Genomic DNA, 11,682 nt, shown 5'->3' on the forward strand with positions numbered 1-11,682 from the left:
GGAGGCCTCATCGTGTAGGCGTGACTGCTCACTAAGTCCATCTCCAGCCCCTCTCCTAAATGTGGCTTGGTCTCTCCTGTGACCGCCTCCACCTGGGAGCCCACTCAGAGTCGCCTCCTTAGAACAAGACACCCTCCTGTCCCCCAGGAAATGGCAAGTGTTCTAGGAGCCCCGCCTGGGTCAGGAGCCAGGGGCTGAGAGACCAATTTGCTATTCGCTATTTGTTTCACAGACCCACTCTCCAAATGAGGTCACATTCTGGGGCACGGGGGCTAGGGGTTCAGGGAGGACACAAACCAACCCCTGGCTCACCCCAGCTCCAAATGGCCATAGTTATCAGCATCAAGGGCGGGGAGCTCGTGGTCTGGACAGGGACTCTGGATCCCACAGGGAGCAGTTCCCTGGGTAGGAGCCCCTAGGCCACACCAAGCATGAGGTGTGTGATCCCTTGGGGACCCGGCAGAATGCCTGAACACTTGGGGCAGGCAGCGGGGGCACAGGACGGAAAGATGGGAGAAGAAAGGGCTTGGGTCTGTGCCTGGCCCAGAAATGCCCCTGCATGCTCCTGCGGGTGCCCAGGCAGCCCCAGCGGGTGACCTGCCTTCTTTCTGGTGGGTGGGGGAGGGGGCAGGGCTAGGGGTTGGGGGGAAGGGGGATGGCGGTAGCAGCTTCCCCTGGGAACTCCAACCTGCAACGCCCCCCCTGTCTCAGGGGCTCGGGGTGTGGAGCTGGCCAGCCCCTCTGGGGTCCCCTGGCGCAAGCCCCCTCCTGCCCAATAACACCTCCCGGGGTCAGGGTCTCATCTGGGGAGCATGCAGCTCTTCTGGGCCATGGCAAGGCACCTGCTTTTCAGTTCTGTGTGTTTCTGGAAGGAGCCAAGGAGCAAGTACATGGTTTTGAAGAAGCTCCTGCAGGCTCCCAGTGGCCGTGCCTTCTCAGTTAGGGGTCTCTCACCCTAGCTTCGGGCTGGAATGTCTCCTGACCCAGGGCCCATGAGATCATCCCCACCTTCGACCACTCAGCCCCCTCCCCTCAGGAAGGGCCAGCAGGTGGAACACAAGTCCCTTGCTGGAGCTGGTTCCTTTCTTCTGGTTTGGAAGAATGAGCAAGAGAGAGAAGGCACAAATCATGCCATCCTTGGGGCCAGAAAGCTCCTTCTCCTCTTCTCCGGTGGGACAGCCAGTTCTGGCCTCTGACCTTGAGAAGCCTCTTCTCCCCAGCCCTGCAGTCCTCTCTCTGCAGCATCTTTTCTTTGCCCCAGCATCCTCCAGGAACAGAGAGGAAGGGGCTCCAGCCTGCCCCGTGCTGCCCCTGCACTGTTCCCCAGGACTGCGCACAGCTTCTCCGCGGCCCTGCGCCACCGTGGCCCTGCCCTGCCCTCTTCCGGAGGCTGCACGCCAGCCTCCACCCTGACCCAGAGCCAGCCTCCACCCTAGCATAGAACTAGGGCAGGAAGTGGGCAGCGGTTCCGGTGGCTCAGCAGGTGGTTTACCGTCCTGGGGTCCTGGGCCAGGGAGAACTTGACCTTGATCCATGCCTCTCCTCTGGTGGCTTTCAGGATCAGGACCCAAAGAAGTGGGACACAGGGCTTGAGCAGAAAGGCTTTGTATGAAGTTGATGCTTATGTGACTTGGGTGCCCTGGCATCAATAGGGCCTGCAGCTTCCCCTCCCCGGTCCTCTACCCCACAACCACCCCCCACCAGCGCCCCCTGGCCCTGGGATTGCCAAGGCCAAGGTGAAAATGAGACCTTCCTAAAGCGGTCCCCAGCAGCTGCTGTGGCCCCAGGCAGAGGCCCCAGGACTATCACTTAATGTGCTGGGGCTCGATTTCCTCCGGGGAGTATGGTGTGGTTGAGATGAGGAAACGGGTTATTGTGTAGACTGGAACATAAACAGGTGTGTGCTGGCGGCCCATTGCCTTCTTCCTGCATGTCCTCCCTGGTGACTTGTCAGGTGTTAGGGAGGGGGGCACCCAGTTCCAGAGGCAGCACAGGAGAGTGGTGGAGACATTCCTGGCTCTCCAGGTCCTGGCTGTGTGACCTCTGGTGAGTTACTCAACCTCTCTGTGCCTTGCTCCCACATCTGCAAACCTGGGGTGATGGAACAACAGTAATGCGCACCTCAAGAGGTTGTTGTGACGACTAAACAGCCCAGGTAGACTTGTCCACTCTGCGCTGGGCATGTGGCAAGGGCTCCGCAGGACCTGGTGATGTAAGCGCTAGGAGGGTGTCCCACCGTGGGGGATGGGAGGAATGCAGGAGAGCCGGGATGCTGTGCTGCCTTTAGGTCTGTGCTGCTGCTCATCCTCTTTCCAAGGAATTGCCTTTTTTTTTTTTTTAATTGTAAAAGTCAATGTCTCTATTACTCACCTAACCACAGAATCACTCTGTGATGCTTGAAATGTGAAAGCAGCAAACACCATTTCCTAAACTAAACAAATCTGACTTTAAGCCTGCATTTCCCAGAGGGAGATCACCCATGTTCGGCTTCTGGGGACCCCTTCCCACTCCATGGGCTCACGGGGAACCCCAAGCCTTCGGATCCCTCTGTTCCCTAAGCACTGCCCCCCAGGGGCTCCGAGATGCCCGCCACGGGGTGTTTCTGGGCAGCCGCAGCCAGGCACAGGGGTGCCCTGCTTCATTCTCTGCCCGGAGAAGCTCTGTGGACCCACCCCCAAAGGGCACCCTCTGTCTGGAAGAACCAAGGTCCAGGCTCACTCCCGGCTGTGCCCCAGGACCCTGAGGGGATTCCACGTTGGCCTGGCAGCTCTCACAGCACAAAGACACTTCCTCCTTCAGGATGCAGGGTGGACGCGCCGGCAGGGGCCTATGTCTGGACAGATGTCCGGACAAGCCTCTGGGGGCTAGGCCTTAGCAAGGGAACAAAGAAATTGCTCAGAATTTTTAGACGTGAGCAAATCCCAAGATGACGTCTTTTATTTTTCAGCCAAGAAGAAATTCCAGCAGTCAAGCTTGATCTGTTTTCAACATTAAGTGAGGGAAAAATACGGGGTCCTCGTGTCTCCACCTCCTCCTGCCCTTCTCCACACCTTTCCTGCGGAGCAGAATGACATCCTCAGACTCTCCAACCCAGTACCTCAGGCGGCCAGGGCGAATGGAGGCTGCTAGCTGCCTTCCCGGCACAGCTGAGCCCCCTGGGCCCTGACCACCTGGGCTCCGGTCGGCACCCGCCCCACCGAGGTGACCCCCAGCCGCACGCCCGATACCTCCAGCCCTGCTGAGTCCCCGCAGCCAGCCAGGCCTCGTCCTCTCATTCTTGCTCAGGGGTGAGTGACCGTCCACAGTCTGCAGGAGGTCAGGTACACAGAGTCGAGCAAGGCAGGGGGACTGTGTTCCAATAAGACTTTATTGGTCCTTGCCCGAGCCCCTGTTCCCCCTGCCCCAGCCCACCGGGATCCCAGAGCCTTGGTGTAGGCGGATCTCTCCCACCCTCCCACGCTCCCCTGTGCTCCATCCTGGCCGCACATGCCCCGTTGGCCCATCCTCCCCGAGCCCTGCGCCCCGAGGATGTGGCCTGCCCGGTCCCCAGGTCCTCACAGTCTAGCCCACTGCGTGTTCCCTGTGCTGACGGGGAGCGGGGGGACAGAGGGATCCTGTGCAGGCTCAGGGTCCACAGGGGAGCAGGAGGCTGGCCGACAGCGGGGACATGGCTCCCCCAGAGCCCAGCGCCCCACTTGGAGGGTGCGGGGAGGGGGACCTATGGAGCCACAGGAAGGCTTTCCTCAGGGAGCTGCTTTTTAGGGGATCGATTTGTGTATCTTTGATCAGTTGGGTTTGTATGTGTTTGAATACAGCCAAAGGGGGCTTTGGTTGCCACCTCCCTCCCACACGTGCCCCCCGGGCTCCCCCTGCCATCCCTCACCTGCCCTCCAGCCCCCAGCAGACATTCCGAGAGCCGTGAGAGAGCAGGAGGGAACCCTAGATGAGATGGAACCCGGAACCCCTCCAAGCCCCAGCCTCATGGCATAAAACCTGTACCCTTCTTACAGGGTTATGGGGGAGAAGAAATAAAGGAGATACTCCGCGGACCCGCCCACGCAGGTGTACTCAGTAAGCCTGAGCCCCGCCCCCGCAGGTGGACAGCCTGGGTGTAGACTCCATCCTCGGGCCCCACCCCCAGTCCTGCACCCTCACCGCCACTGCCTGGACCCTGACCTTTGTCGTTTCCACCCTGAATGACCCCCACAGCCTCCTTACTGTCCTCTTACCCTCCTGCTTTCCCTACTCCAGTCCTGCTGGAGAACACCTTCAAAAAATACAGTAGCTGGGGCCCCCGGGTGGCTCAGTCATTAAGCATCTGACTCTTGGTTTCCACCAAAGGACTTGTTTCTGCCTGTTGGCTGTTGTGAGGAAAACGGCTGTGAAATTTGTGGACAAGTGTTTGCCTGCACTGTTGTACAACCCGCTGCACACAGCACGAGGGGTCCGTTTTCTCCACGTCCTTGTCCACACTTGGCATTTCTCTGTCTCTGTCTCTTCCTTCCTCCCTCTTTCCCTCCCCTTCCCTTTCCTTTCTTTTCCTTTTCTTTCCTTCCTCCATCCCTTCTTTCCTCTCTACTTAGCAGGTATGAAGTGGGGCGATTTTGATTCGCATTTTCTTGATGCTGATGTTATATTTTTCCATATGCCTGTTGGCCCTTGGTAGATCTTCTTTGGAGAAACATATGTCCAGATCTTTTGCCCATTTTGAAATTAGGTTAATTATCTTATTATTGAATTATAAGAGTTCTTTGTGTATTTTTAAGTCAAGTCTGTTAGTAGATGCTTGGTTTGGAAAACGTTTTCCCATTATGAGGGTTCTATTCTCACCTTCTTGATAGTGTCCTTAAATGGCCTTTAGAAAGTACAAAAGCTTTTCATTTTGATGAAGTCAGTTTAGCTATGTTTCTCCTTTGGTTGTTGATGCGCTTAGTATCATATCTAAGAAACCATTGCCCAATCCGACCTCACAAAATTTATGCATGTATTTCCCTCTAAGATTCATCATTCCAGTTCTTACACTTAGGTCTTTGCTCCATTTGGAGCTAATTTTTTATATGGTGTGAGGTAGGGGTCTAACTTCATTCTCTCGCATGTGAATATCCAGCTATCCCAGCACCATTTCTTGCAAAGACTGTCCTTTCCCTATTGGATTGTATCTGTGCCCCTGTCAAAAATCGTGGACTGTCAGTGTGAGGGTGTATTTTTGGATTTGATTCCATCCCATAGATCTATATGTCTATCCCATGGCTGGTACCACACAGCCTTGATTACTATGGAGAGTAAGTTTGGAAATCAAAAAGTGTGAGTCCACCATCTCTGTTCTTTTCCAGGATTTGGAGGGGACTCTTCTGGGTCTCTTGAATAAAAAGATAATCAACTGGATCACTCTTTTGCTTAAAGACCTCTTGTAATTCCCTGTGGAGTGTGGAGCACTTGGCACACTGGTCTGGTTCTGATCTCCCGAGACTCGCTGTAAGGGTGGCCTGTGGGTTGGGGTGGGGGGCAGCAGACACTTGCACTGTTCTGCAGACATCTCCATCACTCCAGCTGAGTCACGGGGTGGGAAATGTCAGGTCGTAGACAGGCTGGCTTTAGTAAGACCACGGACCCCTAATCCCTGGTGGGGAGCAACTTTCCCTGCAGAGTCCGGCGTGCTTTTCTGCCCACTCTGCAACAGTTCACAAGAGTGAGCCCTTATCTGGAGGATTTGCTGTGTGTCACTGGAGGCGCTGACTTTCCAAAGATTACATGGCTGCCTGACGAGAATTCGGGGGTCTCCATGTGGGAACTGTGTCTCCAGAACGTACGATCTTGCCCACTACATCATACGCCTCCCTCACGTAAGTACCTCACAGCGCCCCAGCCGAGGGATTCTGTAGCCGGAATGCACCCAGACACGTATTCACGCAAGCAGCTGACTTTAGAAGTTAAAAAATTATTGTATGGTGGTGAAATAGACACAAAAGTATGGTGCCCAGTTCGGAGGCATTCTGCACATTCAAATTTTTGTGCGCCCATCAGCAGAACATTCCACCTTCTCAGACCACAGACTGTGCAATCATTCAGCAGTAATGTCCCTGGTACACATCCCCCTACCCCAGGCACCTACCAGTCCACTTTCTGTTTCTATGAATTTGGCTATTCTAGGGACCTCAGAGAAGGGAATGATGCATTTGGCTTCTTGTGGCTGCTTTCTGCGCTTGGCGTAATGCCCTCCAGGCTCGTCCACAGGGTAGCAGGTGTCAGGATTTCCTTCTGTAAGACTGCAGAATGTTTCGTCGGAGACATGCAGTAAGCCACATCTTGTTCGTCTGCTCGCCTGTCATGGGCACGTCATGAATGAGGGCTGCTGTGAATCAGGCTGCGCCCAACATGGGTGGGAGAAGCGCATTCCTATTGTACTGATTAAGGAAATCGAGGCTTCAGAGGACAAGGTCCATCCCCTGGGCTGCCCTGCACCCCTCTGGCACCCATGGTGCCCTGTCTCATCCTTGTAAGGGACCCAGTTGGCTGGAGCAGGCACTGAGCCCGCCTTCCTGGTAGGGTGCGGGGTGGGGGGCACACACCTGTCATGGACACACATGGGGCACCACGCGCCATGTGGCACCGGAAGCCTGCACCGAGCTCCTGGACCCCGGAGGGAACGCGCGCCTGGGGCTCTGCCTGGCATCTTCTCCCAGCCGCCCACTGGGTCTCCTGTTCTCCCCGACCAAGTCTGACAGGTGGCGACACAGCAAAGTCCGAGGGTTTCTGACAAGCATGGTTCTTAGAAAGTTTTCTGAAAAGTTAAATGAAGCTTCCAGGAGCTAGGTTCTGCCAGAACACAGAGTCTCAAAGGCTTATCTCCAGAGGGCCACCTGGTGAAGTTGCTCGGTCCTTGTGGAAGGAGGTAACCAGCCTGCGCAGGGGCTTGGCTGCCAGTGGGTGTCAAGGGGATGCTCCTGTTGCCACGCTGCCGTTCACGGGGCATCTGATTACCCCACAGACACCTCTGTCCTTGTGAAGGAAGGGGCAGTCTGTGGCTTCTTCTACCAAGCCGAGTCTCTATAGCCATTCTCTCCCCTAGAATTTAGGGAGCCCCTGCTATGCCCCCTGGCACTGCTCTAGGGGTGGGAAAACAGACAACCCACCTGCCCTGTGGGAGCTCTTCTTCTAGGTCCAGACAGCAGAGGAAGGTGAAAGGAGTGACATATGTGTCTGATGCGAAGTGCTGAAGAGGAAAGGAAAGGAAGTCTGGGGTTGGTGGTGAGCTGTGTTTTTTAAGAGTGGTCAAGAAAGGTCTTACCAAGATGGTGACATGGTGGCAAGACCTGACAAAGAGAGGGAGAGAGCGACACAGTGTCTGCGAACTGTTCTAGCAGAGAGGGCAGCATGTGCAAAGGCCCTGAGGTAGAAGCCCATAGCAAGGAAGCTGGAGTGACTAGAGTTGAGTGCACAGAGGGGTGGGGAGGGGGATGAAGCCAGTGAAGGGCAGAGAGGTGGGCAATCTCAGGGTTCCCCTTCTGGGTGCTGCTATGCTAGGAGTCTGCCCCAATGCCCTGAATCCTGCTCAAGGCACCATGGACAACCAGGCCAGGACTCTGGGAGAGGGATGGGCACAGAGATCCAATCTGCTCCAGGCCTCCTGCCCCCCGGAACTGTTTTATTTTCTCTCTATTTTGCACAAGAGGGAGGCTCAGGCAGCCAGAGGTCCTGCTCTTAGGGACTGGCCTCCCCACCGTCTGCTGGGTCCCTTTGTAGCCCGCTATCCTGTTGGTCTCTCCCACTTGGCCATAGCCAGGTGCTTGAACACACTGGCCTGAATGAGGGGACCTTTGTCCACCATCGACCTACAAGAACCTGTGATCCCCTTCCCTGGTGTCCCAAGGGCAGTGGGCTCACCGCAGGCTCAGGACGTCAGGACTGGGCCGAGAGCCTGCCATGCCGTCCCTCAAGGATGCCGACTGTAACGTATTGTCTTGCTGGCAACAACATCTGGCATTATTAAAAGTGTCTCTGACATGAACCTTTTAATTTACAGGGTCTGTACCCGGGAAGAGGCCTTTTCCCAAACACGGCAGGAACTGCTGGTCAGGATGTCCTCCCAAGTCAAGTGCAGCCCAGGTGGGGGCCCCTGGGGGACAGCAAGGGCCCCGGGACAGAAATACCTGCTCCTCTCTGGGCAGGACTTGGGACTCGCTCCCCAGCTCCACCAGGAGGTCCCTTCAGCAGCAGCCGAAGGCCGGGGACTACGGGTCTCTGCAGATGTCCTCCCCTCCTGCCGTGTGAAAACTTCCCTCTCACCCCATGAACAGGGCGTTGTCCTTCTGGGAGGACATGGGGCCTTGTGTGATCGTGCCACACCCCCAGCACCCCCCGCCCTGACAGGTGTCCTTGTTCTCAGAAGCCAAACAGAGCCAGAGGACCAGGTTTCGGGACACACCCCGACAGCTGGGTAGAGGCAGCCGGCCCTTGGTGGAGCTCCCCTTGTGGCCTCTGGAGCCCACCTGCCCCAGACCCTGAGAGCCCCACCTACTGGGACTTCCGGCTGCCTCCCTGCCCCAGGAAATGCGTATTTATTTTAAACCCCAAATGAAGATCCAAGTGCTTCTGATGATCACCCTGGGGGTGCCCCCCAATGTTCCTGGGGTGCCGGGGACATGGCAGCAGCAGTGGGGGCCATGTTGGGGTGCACTTGGAAATGTGGTTAATAGGGTCTCGTCTTTTGGAACAAGGTGACACTCAGGAGGAGCAGCATTGGCCAACGATGAGCAGACAGACCACTCCCAGTCCTGCTCGGACAGGTGGCCCGTGGCCGAGAGCTGCAGGGAGGCTGGCTTCCTCACTCCCCGTGGTCCCTGAAGCCTTGGGAGCCTGAGCCTCGGGGCGGGGGGGGGGGGGCGGGCCTCCAGTGGGAATGTCAGAGGCTGTGTCCTCCTGCGGCTCCACTACGATGCTTCAGGTCACCAAGCATCGGTACTTCTGTCCTTAACCGGCAAATCACTGCTGAAATTCTGGCCCCTCCCCATGGCTTCCCGGGCCTACCTGCAGGTGGAACTTTCTGGCAGTGAGCACTTGCTTATCCAGGTGGGGACTCCTGACCATCTATCTGATGCCAACAGGGTTTCAAGACCCACCAGATCCACAGATGTAGAAGGCCAGGTTGGCTCTGCCCGCTGGGACGCCCTGTGACCCCACCCAAGGGCGTCAGTGTGTTCCCTGCTCCCGTCACCCACTGACTCTAGCTGCTTCTCACTCGTGTCAAGCTCAGGGAGGGGCCGTCGGTTTTTAGAGAGAACCAAACTCCTTTTGTGTTTAAAAAAAAAATACCGTTCTTGTAAATTATGTCTGATGGGCCCATTGTGATGACATGGTTACGTTTGGGGGCACGTTTCTGTGCCAGGACCTGCTGCTTCCCGTGCAGGACAAAGGCCGGCCCCCCTCTCGGCCTCCAGCAGACAAGCCCGGGCCCCCCGAGGTTGGCACCTCAGCCTTCGCTAAGAGAACTTCCTGGTTTCCATGTTGCAACATAAACCAAACCGCAGAGGTTATGACTTGTCTGTTTCTTCTTTCATGAACCACCAGGCAAAACGGCAGGCCCTGCCCACTTCCTGCTCACGTGCAGGGCCTGCAACGACCTTACACCCCAGGAAGTGAGGTCAGAGCGAGGCCTCCCCACCCCTGCAGTCAGCTCTCAGCCGGGCCTGCCACCCACCCACCCGCTGCGCCAGCGGGGCTCCTCCCGGAGCCCAGAGGGCAGAGCGCGGGCCCAGATCCACACATCGTGGATCTCAGGGAACCACAGAAGCGCGTCTGAAGCCCATCACGTCTCTTTGGGACCCAGGTGGGGCTTGAGCCGTGGCTGGCTGGTCTCCCGGTCCCTGGCACCTTTCTGAGGCCCAGCGTTCCTCCTGCATGGGGACGGTGGGCAGGTGTGGGTGAAGGTGGCTCCCGTGTCCCTGCGATCCCTTCAGTCCCTGCTCGGTCTCCGGGCCCGAGTATCTCTGTGAAGGCACCTGCCTGCCTCCACCCGAGCACTTCTCTGGGCTGCCCTGCCCTCCGCCAGGTCTCCATCACCCCTTCCCAGGCAAGGTGATGCGCAGTGACTTGGGCGGTCGCTCACTGTCCCGTTCCTCGTTCCTCACTGAGCTGGGATGTCTGTGTCATCGAAGCAGGGCCCAGCCTCCCGGGGGGGGGGGGGGCGGGGGGGGCGCATTTGCCTCCTCTTTCTCACTCTTTCTCAGTCTTTTTTGTCCCGGCATGTGTTTGTTCCTTATCCACCCAACACATCTTTATTGGCCTATCCCAGGCCAGGGACACAAAGGCCACTAAAACAATGACATGGGAGGTCTGTTGGCCAAGGGGGGCCCTTCTGCCGCTCCCCCCCCCCCCCCCCCCCGCGGAGCCCAACCGGCGCACCCCGACAGCGGCCCCTCCCCCCACCCCGGGGCTCTGCGGGTTCACGTTCACCCTGATGGGGGCCCACCCCTCCTCCAGGGAGCCTTGGAATTAAAGAGGTGCCCCAGGCCCTGCTGGGTAATTCTCTTGCCAATGGAGCCTTTTTCCCTCCTGTTCTTTCTTCCTGTTCCTGTTCTTCCTGTTTAAAAACTTGAAACAGAAAACAAAGGGCTCAGATGTTGTTTTATTCTCTCTGAGCTTGTTCAGGTGCCTGACAAACAGCGGAAGAGCTCCCAGCCCCTCTGCTTTCGGTTTTGTGGGCTCACCACCAGGAGGTTCTGGCAGGGCTCCTGAGCTGGGGGGCCCAGACACGTGGACTTCTGTCCTCACGTGTGAGCCTGCCTTGTGTGTCCATCCACAGTGAGCTCGTGAGGCGAGCCCCTGCTCCACCATTCTTGCCTGCCGATTAGAAACCACTCTCTCAAAAATACATTATATGTTTATAAAAAAATTTTTTAAATGATGAAAAAAATAAAAAAATAAAATGGAAAAAAAGAGAAACCACTCTCTCATTTTTTTAAGATTTTATTTATTTATTTATTTTTAAACTTTTTTTTTTTTTAAGATTTTTATTTATTTGACAGAGAGAAATCACAAGTAGATGGAGAGGCAGGCAGAGAGAGTGGAGAGGCAGGCAGAGAGAGAGAGAGGGAAGCAGGCTCTCTGCTGAGCAGAGAGCCCGATGCGGGACTCGATCCCAGGACCCTGAGATCATGACCTGAGCCGAAGGCAGCGGCTTAACCCACTGAGCCACCCAGGCGCCCCTTATTTATTTTTAAAAGATTTTTTATTTTATTTATTTGTCATAGAGAGAGAAGCGAGAGCAAGCACAGGCAGACAGAATGGCAGGCAAAGGCAGAGGGAGAAGCAGGCTCCCCGCTGAGCAAGGAGCCCGATGTGGGACTCGATCCCAGGACGCTGAGATCATGACCTGAGCCGAAGGTAGCCGCTTAACCAACTGAGCCACCCAGGCATCCCAAGATTTTATTTATTTATTAAAGGCAGAGGGAGAGGGAGAGGAGCCTGAAGTGGGACTCCATCCCAGGAGTCCGGGATCATGACCTGAACCCAAAGCAGACGCTTCACCGATGGAGCCCACCAGGAGTCCTAATGGGCTCTTTGAAAGAAACATGAACACTACTACCCTGGCCCCGCACCAGCAGCGGCTGAGCTGAGAGAAGAGCTCGGGATGTCATTAAATATTAACAAAGTGGATTCAGAATTTCTAACATTTGGCATATG

The 11,682-nt window shown here is 56.2% G+C and overlaps 2 long non-coding RNA genes across 2 annotated transcripts; one reads left to right on the forward strand and one right to left on the reverse strand.

Annotated features, from left to right (window-relative positions):
* Positions 1-2,919: 2,919 nt before the first annotated feature.
* Positions 2,920-9,459, reverse strand: LOC309850199. The gene is made up of 3 exons (XR_014304130.1): positions 9,028-9,459; positions 3,228-3,348; positions 2,920-3,055 (listed from the first exon to the last, which is right to left on the reverse strand). It is a non-coding gene; the product is annotated as an uncharacterized lncRNA (long non-coding RNA).
* Positions 9,460-9,648: 189 nt separating this feature from the next.
* LOC309850500 lies at positions 9,649-10,935 on the forward strand. The gene is made up of 2 exons (XR_014304284.1): positions 9,649-10,138; positions 10,648-10,935. It is a non-coding gene; the product is annotated as an uncharacterized lncRNA (long non-coding RNA).
* The last annotated feature ends 747 nt before the right edge of the window (positions 10,936-11,682 follow it).

The sequence above is a fragment of the Mustela nivalis genome (assembly GCF_964662115.1).
Source record: "Mustela nivalis genome assembly, chromosome: 16".
In the NCBI taxonomy this organism is placed as follows: domain Eukaryota; kingdom Metazoa; phylum Chordata; class Mammalia; order Carnivora; family Mustelidae; genus Mustela; species Mustela nivalis.